Genomic DNA, 17583 nt, shown 5'->3' with positions numbered 1-17583 from the left:
TAATTCACTATGTGTAATCTGGGATTATGAAACATAGATTAAAATCCATGCATTTAACTTGTATCAAAATAATTGGAATGATGTATAAGCCAGTATGTATATAAAATTTAAAAATTACATCATTATTAAAAGATCTACTAGATGTTGGCATCTAGTCAAAGGGAGGCAACTTCATCATTTAAACAACATGGATATTGTCATTCCTGTGCTAAGTGAACAGTTTTTACATACTGTACTGCAGTAGAGCAGACTGAGAGAAAGCTTCCCACAGACTACTTCAATAAATTTTGCAAAACAGCTGAAATGGCTTTCAGTGTCATCAGGAGCAGAGACCTGCATGGAAAGGCAGAAGCTTCCAACAAGAACGGGACTCAAGAGTGCTGTGTGTACAGTACCTTCACATTCGACCATTACAACCCCTTGAAGGAAGTAGAAACAAATGCAAATCATCTTTGCATACTAAGAGCATCATCCAGACGACTGGTCTCTGTATTACGAAACCGACTTGAAATGTACCCCCCCCCCCCCTCCACTCGCAAAGAATGCAGTCCCTCACCCTTAACTCCCTTAGGCAATTCTACCGTGACTAGGCTACATTCAGGAGAATATTACAATGTATGAGCATATTAATTATAGTACAAAGCGCTGTTCTATTTAAGTATTTGTCTACTACAGTTAATACTAATATTTAGTATTTATCTACTACAATATAATATGTTAATTATATTATAATTTTATATAAGGTACATATCGTAGAATATCATCATTTTAAGTCAAATCCGGTTCACTCCCCGCCCCACCTTATTTTCTATCAAATTCGCCGCCCCATGCAATATGAAATGCTTTCCGACGCCCCTGGAATGAGAATCCTATCGATCATGTGCGGGTTCAGATAATTTCCCAGGGCGGGGAGGGGGGGGTACTTTGTTTGGAGAAGGATTATAGGCCTGGTTTCGTCGATATTTTACTTTGTGAATTAAATAAGGTTGAATTTTTCGGGGGGGGGGGGGGGGGGGGGGGCTTCGACTCTCGTCTAGATCCGCGCATTACCATGACTACTAAAAGTTACATTTATATTGATTTTAGACGTAGTATGTTTTGGGTAATTTGTAGGGTAAAACGAAAATATTTAATTTGGGGTGATTAAAAAAAACCAAAAGTCGCGAACATCAATGTTACACAGAGGAGGTTTGGGTGTTCTGCCAAGACAGATGATTAACTCGGTTGTAACTGAGTTTGATGGGGGGGGGGTAAAGATATACAGTTCAATTACCAGTACGTCATTGAAATTGATTACGGGTGGATTGATATTTTTTTAGGTCCCCCATCATTTATCTTTCTTTCCAAAATATGAAATATAAAGCAAGCTATACGCGTATATAGCGTAAACGTTACATAACGGGAACAGACCTAGAATGATAAGATTTGCCGTAGACAAGGTACAATGTTTTGAGAAAAAAAACACCGAACTGCGCCCCTTACCCCCCCCCCCCCCCCAAAACAAGTTTCTCCCGTGGAATATAGGAAGACTGTAATTGAATGTAACTACATTTGTATTAGAGCTACTAAGCATTTAAAAAAAAACTATCGATATTTTATCAATGTAAAGTAGTCCCTTTCAACATTCAGTGTTTGTTTTACTGAGTAAACATGTGGAAAATGAAAAAAAAATATACATAAACTTAACTTAAGCAGCATCGCTAAAAAAAACCCACAGGTTTATACATGATAAAATACATTAGTATTTTTTTCTATTTCTTAGGAAAATCGATTAAGTTTATTAGGGACTTTGTATGCATTTTACTGATTTTCTATGGAAATATAACAAATAAAATGAAAAATTTATTCTTAAAATTTTGCTTTTATAACAACAGAATTAGAACTTTCTTGTTGCATAATTGTAAAACAAGTTGTTTTAACAACAAGTATGAAATATATTTTCAAACTTAAAACCTATATAGAAATCAATGGAACTACTTATGTAAATTACATGTAATATTAAAAGTATAATTCGTAGTCTTATACAGAATCCAATTAAAGAAAATAATAGTGTTCTATATAACACTTGACAATTTTTACAGATCTAGCTTGCAAAATTTAAATTATTTCGATGGTTTCAAATTTTAGGCCATATCTTCAGTCCTTGTTTTAATTTTTGTTCTTAAAAATAATACTTTATATGGTTTCACTTTGAAATAACTTTTTCGGTCATATCCTGAATGAAAATACACTAAGAACTTGCTTTACCATTTTTTACCCTAAAAATCAGAATTTATCTCAAGATTGTGGCGGTGCATTGTGACATTGTTAAAAACCTTTTTATAAAGTGTTTCCGAGACAGATAAGATAGCGGCTTTGATACGGAACGCAATGCCGACATCGGCGCCATTTGTCGCGGTATTTCAGACCGCTCATAAGAGGAAGCCTTATCAAAGGAACCCCGACAAAATCCTTATAAAAACCGTCGACACAAAAAACCATATTATTCCAAAGAGAGTTGACAACAAAAGCAGAATGTCTTCCGCCAACGTGATGCAGTTAGCCAAGAAATTAGACCACTCTGAAATTTTCTTCAAGAAAGCCTGCCTCCAGATTGCGATGCTCAACAAGAAACTTTCCTCCGCCAGCAGACGATACCGAATGGCGCATGCTTCCGTTCGACGTTCCTTTCGGTACTCTCTACGCCTGCGCCCGGCGGCAATCGAGGGTCTACGCAACGTTTACTACGAATACGCCATGATCAAAGCTCAGGAGATGCAACAAGTCAGGCGTGACTCAGAAGAAGAGGAAGAGGATGGAGATGCCATGGTCCAAAGATTTCACAGCTACCGTCCTATCAACCAGTATCATGAATTATGAGAAACGGCTCTTTTCAGAGCCACTAAAATTATTCGAAAAGAATGACTCTATTACACACTCTGATCAAAATAAAAGTGTACATAACACACGCACATTCACTAAAGATATGTGTAACACGGCCACCTGAGAAAATTTTAGAACGTCAGATGCCTGCATATTGTGTATCATAATTTAAATTTGAGGTTACATTTTGCAGGCCCGAATGAAAAAAATGAATTGTATTGAAAATAATAATATCAACGCATTTTGATTATTTGACTACATGTATAAAATTCCAAGTTTAAGAAAGGACCCCAAATTAAAAAATTGAAATGCAACACATTAATGTCATAAAAAAAAAAAAAACTAGCTGTGCTGAAAAAAATTACAAATAGTTACCTTATGATAGTCTGTGTTATCAATGTTTTAATTTACCAGGTTTAAAATAAAAATGTGGGTTTATTTTTTAATCAAAAGTAGTTCAAACACCATGCACGTACATATTTATTAACTACTATAATATGTGTTACATAACCGGGGGGGGGGGGGCTAGGGGGCTTAGCGCCCTCTTTTTTTTTGGGGGGGGGGGGGGGCAAAGTTTAAGACCTAACCATCCAGGCACATATCATCGGCGATCGGTCAGACCCGTCATTTCCGAATTGAAATGAAAATAAGGAAATATTAAAAGTAATATTGAAAACTGCAGTTATAGGTACACAACCCCCCCCCCCCCCCCCCCCCCCCCATGGATAAGGAATTTTATTTTTTTGGCAATAATAAGTTTTTGGTAAGCAAGATTTATTTTAGAGTTATAGGTAAACAAGATCGCTCACATCGCTCACCTGAACAGCAGTTCCTTGTAACATTACATTTCTTGAGAAGAAAATTTTTAAACATTTTTCATATGTAGTTCTATGTTAAACTTTAAACCCCGCCTGGGGCCCCAGTTTTGGTCCGAGGGTCACGATTTTTACAATTTAGAATCTTCACTATATATGAAAGCTTTTGTGTAAATTTTGGCATTTCTGGTGCAGTGGTTCTTGAGAAGAAGATTTTTTAAACATTTTCCTATGTATTTCTATGTTAAACTTTGAACCCCGCCTGGGGCCCCAGTTTTGGTCCGAGGGTCACGATTTTTACAATTTAGAATCTTCACTATATATACAAGCTTTTGTGTAAATATTGGCATTTCTGGTGCAGTGGTTCTTGAGAAGAAGATTTTTAAAAACATGCACCCTATACTTACTGTTTTGCAATTATCTCCCTTTTGAAAAGGGATGTGCCCTTTATTTTAACAATTTATAACCCCCTTTCCATAAGGATGCTTTGTACCAAATTTGGTTAAATTTGGCCCAGTGGTTTTTGAGAAGAAGTTGAAAATGTGAAAAGTTTACAGACGGACGGACAGACAGACGGACGGACGGACGGACGACGGACAACGGGTGATCAGAAAAGCTCACTTGAACCTTCGGTTCAGGTGAGCTAAAAACTCTTTACGTGCGGGGTGGGTAGGGGTGAACCATCTTCATTTATTTATTATACTTTCATTTTAAATACTGAAATCTGATTGGTTAACTCGCAGTTATTAATCGGTTCTATTACCATCAGCGTTAGCAACTTACTTGGCAACGGGTTTAACATAATGAATTGTTACATGCGCGTAAATTAAGCGCGTAAGGTACGCTGTAAAATTCAAGTCATTCCTATAAAAATGTAGTATATCTTAAACGCTTGACAATGGTTTTGGAGGGGTGTCAATTTCAACTGTTACCCTCCCAAACAAGCACTATTTATATAGTGTTGTATGTTCTATCTGATTAAGTTTACTCATTAATGTAATGCAATAACGATTGTGGTGCAATAGCTGTAAGCACTATGATTATTATATTATTTATTATGTGAACCTAATTAAAACTCCCACCCCCCTATTTTATGAACAATTCTACTTTCGAAATAGATATGATGTTGATTTACAATCATTGGTTTTTTTTCCTGTTCAATACTTTTAGAAATAAATGATTATACCAACCGCTATTATTTTGCAAACAATATCCCCAAATCTTTCATCCTTAAATTCTTAAAACAACAGTTAGCTGGTTGTGGTGACAGTCATAGAAGCCATTAATTGTCCAAGTTTAAGTATTTATAACGGCACATTGTAAAACATCAAATGCGTATTATGATATCGTCTCCATTTGAAAGTACCGAACAGAGAGAGAGAGAGAGAGAGAGAGAGAGAGAGAGAGAGAGAGAGAGAGAGAGAGAGAGAGAGAGAGAGAGAGAGAGAGAGATATGGAACTCCCACACTCTAGATACACGCCAGCATTTCTGTGTTGATAGATGATAAGTGTATTGATATTGACTCACATCATATAAGGGATTTACCTGAGAGAGAGAGAGAGAGTATGCAGACATTTTGTTAATTGAGACAGACAGAGAGAGATATTTTACAATCAATTTAAAGTTATTTATGTTGATTTTTAGATGATAATCAAAGTAATGCGTACAGGTTTAAATTTGTTATTGCGATAAAACCAAGATATTGTGATATACGTGTAACTTTCAACGTATGGGCCAAATATCACTTATCTACACAAGCAAGTTATTTCTATAGTCGAACTTTAAACAAACGAAAATGTTATTCAATCATATGTGTGTTTTAAATGCAATGTTCATTTTAATAGTCTAATTCGAATTCACAGAACTCATTAAAAACATTATCGCCATAGCTCTAGAAACATGAGAGAATTTATAATTATTCATTCCTCTGAGACGAGCAAATGTACGTAAAACAGGGGCTGTTCAAATTAGATATGTTATTTTTTTTAAGGACCAGTACAGTGTATATGTATTCCGTTCTGGTACATTTGAATAATCTTTAGCTACATGTAGGAACAACATCTGACAGAAAGGACACTGAATTCTCTGTGAATGTCTCTTGTTAACTTATTTATTCAGAATTTAGACCCAAGAATAAATGGAAGTAAATGCTTGTCTATATAAATACTAACCCCCCCCCCCCCACAGTCAGAATCAAATGGTCGTCATCTTAGTTTTATTTACACCGTTTGCATATGCGTCGGAACCGGGGGGGGGGGGGGGGGCTTAGCCCTAAGCATTAGACACATAGCATCAGAGAGGGTTCAGCCCCCCCCCCCTACTTTTTCTCGCAGCAAAGAGAAATGTTCCTAAATTTACCTTGAAAAGATGAAAATATTGAGAAGAAGTTGGAGTCATAAGTATACCAGGCCGCCCCCCCCCCCCCCCCCAATTTGGCAGGTAAATTTTTTTTTGGTGAACTAGGCCTATAGGTAAACTACCCCCCCCCCCCCACCACGGATTAGGATTAATTTTTCATGGTTTTGGGAATAAGTTTTTTTGTTTTTTGCTTTTCAAGATTTCTGAGGATTAGTCTAGCCCCCCCCCCCCCTCCACTTTCAATTTGCTTCTTACGCCACTGGTTTGATAACAGGATACTGAGTTCTTACAATGTACCCTTTATCATAAATCATTAATGTTATCAAGCAAAACTTAAAATTGAAGAGAGAGAATTCCTGAAACTTATACTCGGGATCACTTTTCAACAGCTTGAAAAAAATTGTATTTATTTGAAACGATTTTAGTAAAACTACTTTAGAGATAATTCGTGAATTTAGAAGAAGACATTAACCTGAAAATACGGGCCCACAAAAGGACCGTTAACATTAATTTAAAAACATATAAGAGGTCAGGAAGTAGGATAATTTAAACAAGACCTTGGAATTTCAGTATAGAGCGTAGCTATTTATTCCTTGCGTCATAACAAGTTAAAAATGACGAGGTTTCAAGCGAAGTACACCTTTAACTTCAATTTCACTGTTTATTTCAAGACATTACTCTATAAAGGTTGGATCACAAAAAGACCGTTAACATTAATTTGAAATTATTTACGAGCTGGTAACATCAGAAAAAAATGGCACGCAATTTTTTTTTATTTCAAATGTTGTCGGTCCTAAAACACGCCAAGCGGTGCAGACAAAATGAACACCGCAGATCTCCATTTCAATCGTAAGGGAAATTATACACTCAATGTAAATATCACGTCATGTAAAGTCTTAGAATATTTGCAAACACAACAGAATTGTCATACCCGCTTACATGCAGGTTTCTGCTGTTATAGACAGTTATATTTGTATATAGTTGTGTCCGATGGCTGTCAACGCACTAAAAGTGTTATAAACACATAACAGACGCGGTAGAAACACCAAGGGAGTACCATAATTTATTTTAAAATAAATTCAATTTACTTTTTTGACATTTTGAAAAACGAACGCCTCCACCCCCCCCCCCCACCCCCGATCTGAAACAGAAAGCATTTACATATATTGAAAGATCGACGCCACCCCCCCCCCCAAATACGGATCCTCCCACAGTAATATATATACACAGTCATGTATTAAGTTTCTTTTTGTCAAAGAACTATATAATTATGATAATACTATTTTTCAAGCAATCGCTCGATGTCTTCAGTAAAACAAAACTGCTTGAAAAAAAGCCGTTTAACGCTAAAATGCAAAAATGGTGGGAAAAGAAAAATCTTTTATGTCATTTTTCAAAATACGGATCTTATGAATCAAAATGAAAATTATGAAAATACTTCACATGTATATCTGACAAAGGAAGCAAAGATCATCACACTGTAAATTGATGATGTTCATTTTATAGGGCCATTAAAGGCCCATATCAAATATAGGCCTTTAATGTTTTCAAACATTAATCTTGAAGACCGCATATTAAATTACTAAACATTAAAGGGCGCATAACTCGAAGATTGACTGCACAAAAGTACAATGGTATAAGAACCCCTCAGTGTGCAGTGAACCCGTAGAGGGTCTAGGTATAATTCTTGGCCGAGGGTAGATCTGTATGGATAAATGTCACATTCAAATGAATTTGTTTCATTCTAATAATGGATTTTTTTTTTCAAAATTTCTCATAGTTTTTACTTTTATTTAAAATGTTCACTAATATTGAAAATGTACATTTTTTAAGTCTTAATTTCTTTTGTAAAAATAAATATCCGTTTTACTTGAATGTTGTTTCAAAAAAGTGTTTCTGCATGCTTTACAAAGAAACCAACAACTGTTAATGTATGAATAGAACATTTATTTTTATTTTTTTAATACCGGTAAATGAAAATGTTGAAATGATGGTTTTTTTTTACAAAATACATAACAGTACAGTACAATGTACTAATATACATTTACATGAACATTCCACATGTTAAAATACATGAAACATAATGCAATACATATACATTGAAATAATGAACAATACCGATTTAATGCAGTAATAACAAACTTTATAAAAAACAACACAAGGAATTCAGAATGTGAATATTGGCACTTTTTTAATGTATTCTATAATATATAAGCACTTTTTGTGGAATTTCAGTTTTTCCTGTGTGTCTGCCGATGTCGGAGCATATTTCTGGATTGGGCGAAACACTTTCCACACTCTGGGCATGCGAAAGGCTTCTCCCCGCTGTGGGTCCGCTCGTGCTTCATGCAGGTGGAGCAGTCCGCAAATGCACGGTACAGGTCCTGCACTTGTAAGGTTTCTCGCCAGTGTGAATTTGGAAGTGTGTGCGCAGAGTGGACTTCTGGGTAAAGGACTTGCCGCAGATGGAACATTTGTGAGGCCGGATGCCGGTTTGGGTAGCCATGTGATAGTTCAAGTTGGTGTTTCCTCTGTAGGTCTTCCCGCTCACAGGACACTGGTGTTTGGTGGGTTTAAACTTGACGGCAGATGACACAATGACAGCAGACAACACGTTATTGGCCTCTTAAATGTCACAGGGTTTTGAACAACTATCCATAATGGACTCGTACACACACAGATCGTCAAAGTTAGAACACTCGTTTTTCATGCTGGAATTCTCAACAAACCTCTGTTTCAGTTGCTCCGTAGCACTGGAGTTGGGAGAAACGGAGCCACTGGAATTGATGGCGGCATTGTCATTGAGGCTGTGGTATCCGATTTCAAATACCACATCCATGAAATCAGAAGCCAAGTTGTCGACGGTGATGTCATCATGCAGAGAACTTGGAAGTTATTGAAGCTTGGTACAGGCTGGCTGAACTGTTGCTATGTGATGACAATTATAGGTACTTTCATTCATGAATTTCCAAACTTAGTTAGTGAAGAAGATGATTTATATTATTAGTCCCCTACCGGTTTCACCGGAGGGGACTATAGCTTTCCACTGCGTCCGTCAGTCCGTCTGTCCGTCCGTCCGTTTGTCCGTCCGTCAGTCCGTCTGTCTGTCCCACTTCAGTTTTCCACACTTTTTTTCTTTATGCATTTGATGAATAATATGAAACTTGCTGAACAGCTTCAAAATGTCAAACTACAGATCAAGTTTACACTTTTGTAGCGTCTGATTGACATATTTTCGAGAAAATTAATTTTTTATATTCCAATTTTTTTAATGTTCGGGTTCGTTATTGGGTTCGGTGTGTAACTGAAAAAACGAGGTCAGTATGTAGTCAGTATACTGTGCGTTACTTGTACCATTCCTTTTCCTGTACCATTCCTTTTATCATTTCTAACAAACAAATGAATTCTATAAAATAGTGTCAACCATTGTGTTGTAAATTTAATCGGCAGGTTTTTTTTGTATTATTATTACAATCGGGTTCGTTGTCGGGTTGGGCTGTTTAACTGTTTGGTTTGATTCGGGGTACAGAAGACGGTAAGAAATGATATTGTGCATAACAGTGCATTGTTTTCACAAATTTTTACCAGCGAATACAGAATAGACTTTGCGAAATTACAGGAGATGAAATAAAGAGTATTATTTTACCTATTTCCTATTCAATTTCTATATCAACTATATAGTTTTAATTTCCTCTGTTCTTTTATCTCTGATTAAAGCATGATATCTCGTTTACAATAGCTCTGAAATAGTTGTGTGCTTGGAAGCTTTCATAGAATAATACAAACCGGTAGGGGACGTGTATTGCTTATGCAATACTCTCAGAATGCTTGTTATTATTATATCTTTTACGTACTTGTAATTCAAAAACCTTTTTGTGGATATGATATTTTCATGTATTCATATATCGGATTTGTCCTGATTTTTTACCACTTATAACATAACTCATAAGTTATAAAAAGTTTACATTTGTTCTTCCATTAATTTTTAAATAAATTCTTTCATTGTATTTTGAAGGTAAGATGTATTGAATTAAAAGTTATTACAACTTAATAAAATCTAATATTATATAAATTTACAAATTATGCTATGATCAAGGAAATTTAACATATTTTTCAATTAGTGAATGATCCATTTGTAATTTGTACGACAAATTGTATAAATAATAAATCAAAACTACATGCATATGAAATATATCACATGATAATACATGTACCACATCTTTTCAATGAGTTAACTGTAATGACAGATAGTAGTAATGCCATCATTTTACCTGTTCATCTTTAACCGTTCGTTAGAAAATATTCTCTCTATTACTGTCAGTTAACAAGGACCATCATGTCACTATCTCTGCATCAATGACAGACATGGTACAATTTTTAGGTAAAGAGAATGACTTCCTCTTTGAATTGCCTCCCCTTATCGCCGGCTTTCTATCAATAGAACTCGGCAGGTGCGCTCAGACCTAGGTTGACCAGCAGACGGGCGTATTCCAGGTAAACGGCCTCCACCAGTGACACTGTAAACACAGACAGATAGAAATAGACCACAGTGAAGGCATGCTTTCTATAAAACTACAGTAAGGAGAACTGTAATCATTTAACTATCAATAAACTATCAGCAGAATATTGTTATATTTATCTATGTCTTCATCTCTCTCCCCCTCTCTCTCTCAAACTAAAACAAGAGGCCCATGGGCCACATCGCTCACCTGAACAGCAGTTCCTTGTAACATTACATTTCGTAGCATATGCTTTTTCTATTTTAAACATTGAACCCCTTTCTGGGGACCCAGTTATGGTCCGAGGTTTATGGTTGGCTTGAACAACATAAACAGTAACATAGGAATGAAAATGTGTAGCACTGCGGTAGGACCGCACGTACACAACCTGAAAAACTGAACGTAGCAGAGTTCCACTTCAAGAGAAATAACTCTCAGACTGTACAGAACATCAAGAAAGATAACTCTTGGTTCCACTACATTAGAGTTTACACAATTTGAGGATCCTTGCATAATAATCTCACAAACTGTAGCATTATAGTTCTCGAGAAAAACTTTTTAAAAACATTTTCAATATATCTTTCTATGTTAAACTTTGAACCCTTCTTGGGGCCACAGTATTAGTCCAGGGCTAAAGTTTTAATTATTTGGAATCTACATTATTTAAGGATGCTTGCATAGTTATCTCACAAGCTGAAGCATTATAGTTCCCTAGAAAAAGATTTTTCAACATTTTCCCTCTTTATTTCTATGCTAAACTTTAAACACCTCTTGGGGCCCCAGTATTAGATTGAGGTCACAGCTTTTATAATTTCGAATCTACACTATTTGAGGGTGCTTACGTAGTTATCTGACAAATTGATGCATTGTAGTTCTCGAAAAGAAGATTTTTAAACATTTTCCATATATACCGGCACTTCTACATTTAACTTTAAACCCATCTTGGGTCCCTAGTATTAGTCCAGGGGTCACTATTTTAAAACTGTCGAACCTTCATTTTCCAAGGTTGTATGCATGATAGTAATCTCACAAATTGAGGCATTGTAGTTCTCGAGGAGAAGATATTTTAACGTTACCTTTATATTTCTATAATAAACTTTGACCCCATCTTGGGGCCCCAGTATTGGTCCGGGGGTCACGATTTTACCAATTTAAGGAATCTACATGAGCGAAGGCATAGAAATTCCACAAACTAAAACATTGTAGTTCTTGAGAAGAAAATTTTTAAACTTTTCCTTTATGTTTTTTAAAATGTTTAAATTTTGAACCCCTCTTGGTGCCCATCAATTGTCCGGGAGTTACAATTTTTTGAATCTACATTATTTAAGGATGTACATGTATGCATAGTAATATCCCAAACAGTTGCACTATAGTTCTTGAGAAGAAGATTTTAAAACATTTTCCTATATATGTTAAAATCTAAACCCCTACTGGGGCCCCACTTTTTGTTCAGGGGTCACGATTTTTACAATCTTCACTATATATACAACCGTTTGTGTATGTATTGGCATTTTTGGTAAAGTGGTTTTTGAGAAGAAAATTTTTAAACATTTTTCATATGTAGTTCTATGTTAAACTTTGAACCCCGCCTGGGGCTGCAGTTTTGATTTGAGGGTCACGATTTCTAATCTTCATTATACATACAAGCTTTTGTGTAAATATTGGCATTTCTGGTGCAGTGGTTCTTGAGAAGAAGATTTTTTTAAACATTTTCCTAAGGTATATCTTTGTTAAACTTTGAACCCCGTCTGGGGCCCCAGTTTTGGTCCGAGGGTCACGATTGTTACAATTTAGAATCTTCACTATATATACAAGCTTTTGTGTAAATATTGGCATTTCTGGTGCAGTGGTTCTTGAGAAGAAGATTTTTAAACATTTTCCTAAGGTATCTCTATGTTAAATTTGAACCCCGCCTGGGGCCCCAGTTTTGGTCCGAGGGTCACGATTTTTACAATTTAGAATCTTCACTATGTATACAAGCCTATGTGTAAATATAGGCATTTCTGGTGCAGTGGTTCTTGAGAAGAATATTTTTTAAAAATTTTCCTATGTATTTCTATGTTAAACTTTGAACCCCGCCTGGGGCCCCAGTTTTGGTCCGAGGGTCACGATTTTAACAATTTAGAATCTTCACTATATATACAAGTTTTTGTGTAAATATTGGCATTTTTGGTGCAGTGGTTCTTGAGAAGAAGATTTTTAAAACATTTTCCTATGTATTTCTATGTTAAACTTTGAACCCCGCCTGGGGCCCCAGTTTTGGTCCGAGGGTCACGATTTTTACAATTTAGAATCTTCACTATATACAAGCTTTTGTGTAAATATTGGCATTTCTGGTGCAGTGGTTTTTGAGAAGAAGATTTTTAAAGACATGCACCCTATACTTACTGTTTCGCAATTATCTCCCTTTTGAAAAGGGCTGTGTCCTTTATTTTTACAATTTATAACCCCCTTTCCATAAGGATGCTTTGTACCAAATTTGGTTAAATTTGGCCCAGTGGTTTTTGAGAAGAAGTTGAAAATGTGAAAAGTTTACAGACGGACGGACAGACAGACAGACGGACGGACGGACGGACGGACGACGGACAACGGGTGATCAGAAAAGCTCACTTGAACCTTCGGTTCAGGTGAGCTAAAAAGTGTCAAAGTATCAAATCTTCCAAGAGCAGATCAGGGTTCATTATAACAATAACTCAAAACAAGAGGCCCACGGGCCACATCGCTCACCTCAGCAACAATAGGCATGATAAAATCAGCTTATGGAATCATTATACAAAATATTTGGACAATATGGTATAATACATGTAGAAAAAAAAAATGTTTCCCTCTGGATATTCTTATATTTATAATCAAGTCCCTTTTCCAACAGGATTTTATAGTCATATCACAGTCAGCATTGCAGCTCTCAAAAAAACCCTTAACAATTGTTTATATACAGAATATAAACCTACATCAAACTCTAAACCCCTTGTGAGGCACAAGAATCGTCCAGGGGCCAAAGTTTAAACAATTTTAAAGAATCAGCAATATATAAAAATTCTTGCATGTAAGTTATAGCATATAAATTAATATTTCAGTTTTGTGAATAACTAAAATGTTTTCCTTTGTACAACTGAATCCCCAATGTGATGTGGCCCCACACTACTCCTAAAGATTGTGATTTTAAAAAAAATGAATATACACTATCTGAAGTTGCTTTCACTTAAGTAACAGCTTTTCTAGGCAAATGTTTTTGTTTCTTATTTAAATCTAAAGATATTTTTCTCTATATTCCTATGTAAAAATTTGCCCCCCCCCCCCCCTTGTGACCCCATCCTACCCCCGGGAAACATGATTTGAATAAACTTGAAATCTCACTACCTGACGATGCTTCCAAACAAGTTTCAGCTTTCCTCCCCAAATTGGTCTTGAGGAGATGTGTTTTAAAGATTCACTCTATATATTCCTACGGTCATGATTTTCACAACTTTGAATCTACACTACCTGAGGATGCTTCTATACAAGTTTCAGCTTTCCTGGCCTAATGGTTTTGAGAAGAAGAATTTTTAAGATTTACTCTATGTATTCTTATGTAAAAATTTGACCCCCCATTGTGGCCCCATCCTAACCCCGAGGGTCATGATTTTTACAAACTTGACTTTACGCCAGCTGAGGATGCTTCCACATAAGTTTCAACTTTCCTTGCCAAATTGTTCTTGAGAAGAATATTTTTAAAGATTTACTCTATATACATGTATTCCTATGTAAAAAGTCGACCTCCCCAATGTGCCCCCCCCCTTTCCCTGAGGGTCATGCTTTTCACAACTGTAAATCTACACTACCTGAGGATGCTTCCACAAAAGTTTCAGATTTCCTGGCCTTATGGTTCATGAGAAGAAGATTTTTGAAAATTTCTCGAAAATTTTCAATAATTCCTAATTATCTCACTTTGCAAAAGGGTGTGATCCTTAATTTTCACAACTTTGAATCCCATTAGCCTAAGGATGCTTTGTGTCAAGTTTGGTTGAAATAGGCTCCATGGTTCTTGAGAAGATGTTGAAAATGTGAAAAGTTTACAGACAGACAGACGACAGACAAAATGTTAGCAGAATAGCTCACTTGAGCTTTCAGCTCAGGTGAGCTAAAAACTGACCGTTTTGTATTCATTAATGTTGCCTATTACAAACAAGAAATAAGACATCATGAGACCCATCTGAGTACAGTGTAAACTAAATAATGTCTTTTCTAAGACAGATATACCTTAGCCAGCCTGGTCCCACATTCCGTAGGTCTGGAGATATCGACAGGCGTCCATTCCATTGTCAATCAGGCAGAGCAGCTGAACTACACTGTATATGATGGTCACCTGTGGCACTATGGGGTCTAGATCTTACTCTGACCGGCAGCAAGATCTACAAAAAATATGTACATTCTTTTCAATATCAAATTAAGACTTGATACAATATCTACGTATCAATAGAAAGAGAAAATTATGAGTTTTGTAGAATAATGCATCCATCACTTAAGACCGTATTGGAGTGTATATGGCACTTAAAGTAGTCCTAGTATCGCACTACGTCATAATACGGATTTTACCATATTGGTTCTACTTTTACACAGCATTTTTGATACCCGGTATTGATTTGGCTGTACATCGCTGTTGTAAACAATGGCAATAATAAGCAATTAGAACGGTAATATATGTATTCTATGAGAGATAGAAATGATTAATGTTGAAAAACTCTATTCTGTGAAAGTAAAATGAACAAGAGGCCCATGGGCCACATCGCTCACCTGAGGAACAATAAGTATGATAAAATCAGAATAATGGACTCATAATACAAACTATCTGGACAATGTACGATAATACATGTAGATCCTGTATAAATAAAATCCATTTTTCCCCTGGATATTCTTATGTTTATAATCATTAGTCCCTTTTCTAACAGGATGATTATATAGTCATATCATATGTTAAGCATTGCAGTTCTCAAAAAGATCCTTAACAATTGTTTATATATGGGATATAAACGTACATCAAACTCTGAACGTACCTTCTTGTGAGGCCAAAGAATTGTCCTTGGGCCAAAGTCTTAACAATTATAAAGAATCATCTGGCTAATTAGTTTTTGAGAAGAAGATTTTTAAAGATTTACCATATATATTCCTTTGTTAAACTTTGACCCCCCATTGTGGCCCCACCCTACCCCCGGGGATCATGATTTTCACAACTTTGAATTTACACTACCTGAGGATGCTTCCACATAAGTTTCAGCTTACCTGGCTGATTAGTTTCTGAGAAGAAGATTTTTAAAGATTTACTCTATATATTCCTACGTAAAACTTCGACCTTCCATTGTGGCCCCACCCTACCCTCGGGGGTCATGATTTTCACAACAATGAATCTACACTACCTGATGATGCTTCCACACAAGTTTCAGCTTTCCTGGCTGATTAGTTTCTGAGAAGAAGATTTTTAAAGATTTACTTTATATACTCCTATGTTAAACTTCGACACCCCATTGTGGCCCCACCCTACCCCCAGGGATCATGATTTTCACAACTTTGTATCTACACTACCTGAGGATGCTTTCACACAAGATTCAGCTTTCCTGGCTGATTAGTTTCTGAGAAGAAGATTTTTAAAGATTTACTCTATATATTTCCATGTATAACTTCAACCAACCAATAAGGCCCCAGCCTACCCTCGGGGGTTATGATTTTCACAACTATGAATCTACACTACCTGAGGATGCTTCCACACAAGTTTCAGCTTTCCTGGTCTAATGGTTCATGAGAAGAAGATTTTTAAAGATTTACTCTGTATATTCCTATGTAAAACTTCGACCTTCCATTGTGGCCCCACCCTACCCCCGGGGGTCATGAATTTCACAAATTAGAATCTACACTACCTGAGAATGCTTCCACACAAGTTTCAGCTTTCCTGGTTTTATGGTTCATGAGAAGAAGATTTTTTAAGATTTACTCTATATATTCCTATGTTAAATTTCGACCCCCCATTGTGGCCCCACCCTACCCCCGGGGGTCATGAATTTCACAAATTAGAATCTACACTACCTAAGGATGCTTCCACACAAGTTTCAGCTTTCCTGGTCTTATGGTTCATGAGAAGAAGATTTTTAAAGATTTACTCTGTATATTCCTATGTAAAACTTTGACCCCCCATTGTGGCCCCACCCTACCCCCGGGGGGTCATGAATTTCACAAATTAGAATCTACACTACCTGAGGATGCTTCCACACAAGTTTCAGCTTTCCTGGTCTTATGGTTCATGAGAAGAAGATTTTTGAAAATGTCTCAAAAATTTCCTAATTATCTCACTTTGCAAAAGGGCGTGGTCCTTAATTTTCACAACTTTAAATCCCCTTAGGCTAAGGATGCTTTGTGCCAAGTTTGGTTGAAATTGGCCCAGTGGTTCTTGAGAAGATGTTGAAAATGTGAAAAGTTTACAGACAGACGGACAGACGGACAGACAGACAGACAGACAGACAGACAGACAGACAGACAGACAAAATGTGATCAGAATAGCTCACTTGAGAAAAAGAAAAATTCGGGGGGGGGGGTCTATAAGTATACCTGAGATTCTGGTTAATCAGAAACTTCGTTTTTAGCTCACCTGTGCTAAAAACGAAGTTTCTGATTAACCAGAATCTCAGGTATACTTATATCTTCTTTGTTTTGACCCCCCCCCCCCCGAATTTTTCTTTTTCTTTTACTAAAACCGGTTTAAATTTAGAGACAGAAGCTATTTCGAATTTAATCAATCGTCAATTAATTAATGTTTAAATGATATCTAACATTGTTGACAGATCTAGGCAGAAAACTGTAGCAAAATGTGACTTTTACGGATTTTTTCGTCAGGATCTACTTGGTTTAGAGCTGATAGCGTGAAAAGTAATCCGTCAACATATAATTTTTTTTTCCATATCTTTTTTTCTAAGATGTCAATCTATAGAATAAACACCATAAATTTAAGTTTGAGTCCATAAAATAGTAAAAAAATTACCAAACGTGATACTAGCATTGCATTTTTTGTATTCTATTTTGA

General features: G+C 36.2%; 1 pseudogene; it reads right to left on the bottom strand.

Annotated features, from left to right (window-relative positions):
* Positions 1-8380: 8380 nt before the first annotated feature.
* Positions 8381-8875, bottom strand: LOC128162604 (zinc finger protein 235-like; annotated as a pseudogene).
* Positions 8876-17583: the final 8708 nt, after the last annotated feature.

The sequence above is a fragment of the Crassostrea angulata genome, chromosome 9 (genome assembly GCF_025612915.1).
Source record: "Crassostrea angulata isolate pt1a10 chromosome 9, ASM2561291v2, whole genome shotgun sequence".
Lineage (NCBI taxonomy): Eukaryota > Metazoa > Mollusca > Bivalvia > Ostreida > Ostreidae > Magallana > Magallana angulata.
The sequence above is the reverse complement of the archived record's forward strand: the minus strand, read 5'-3'. Positions and strand labels throughout refer to the sequence as shown.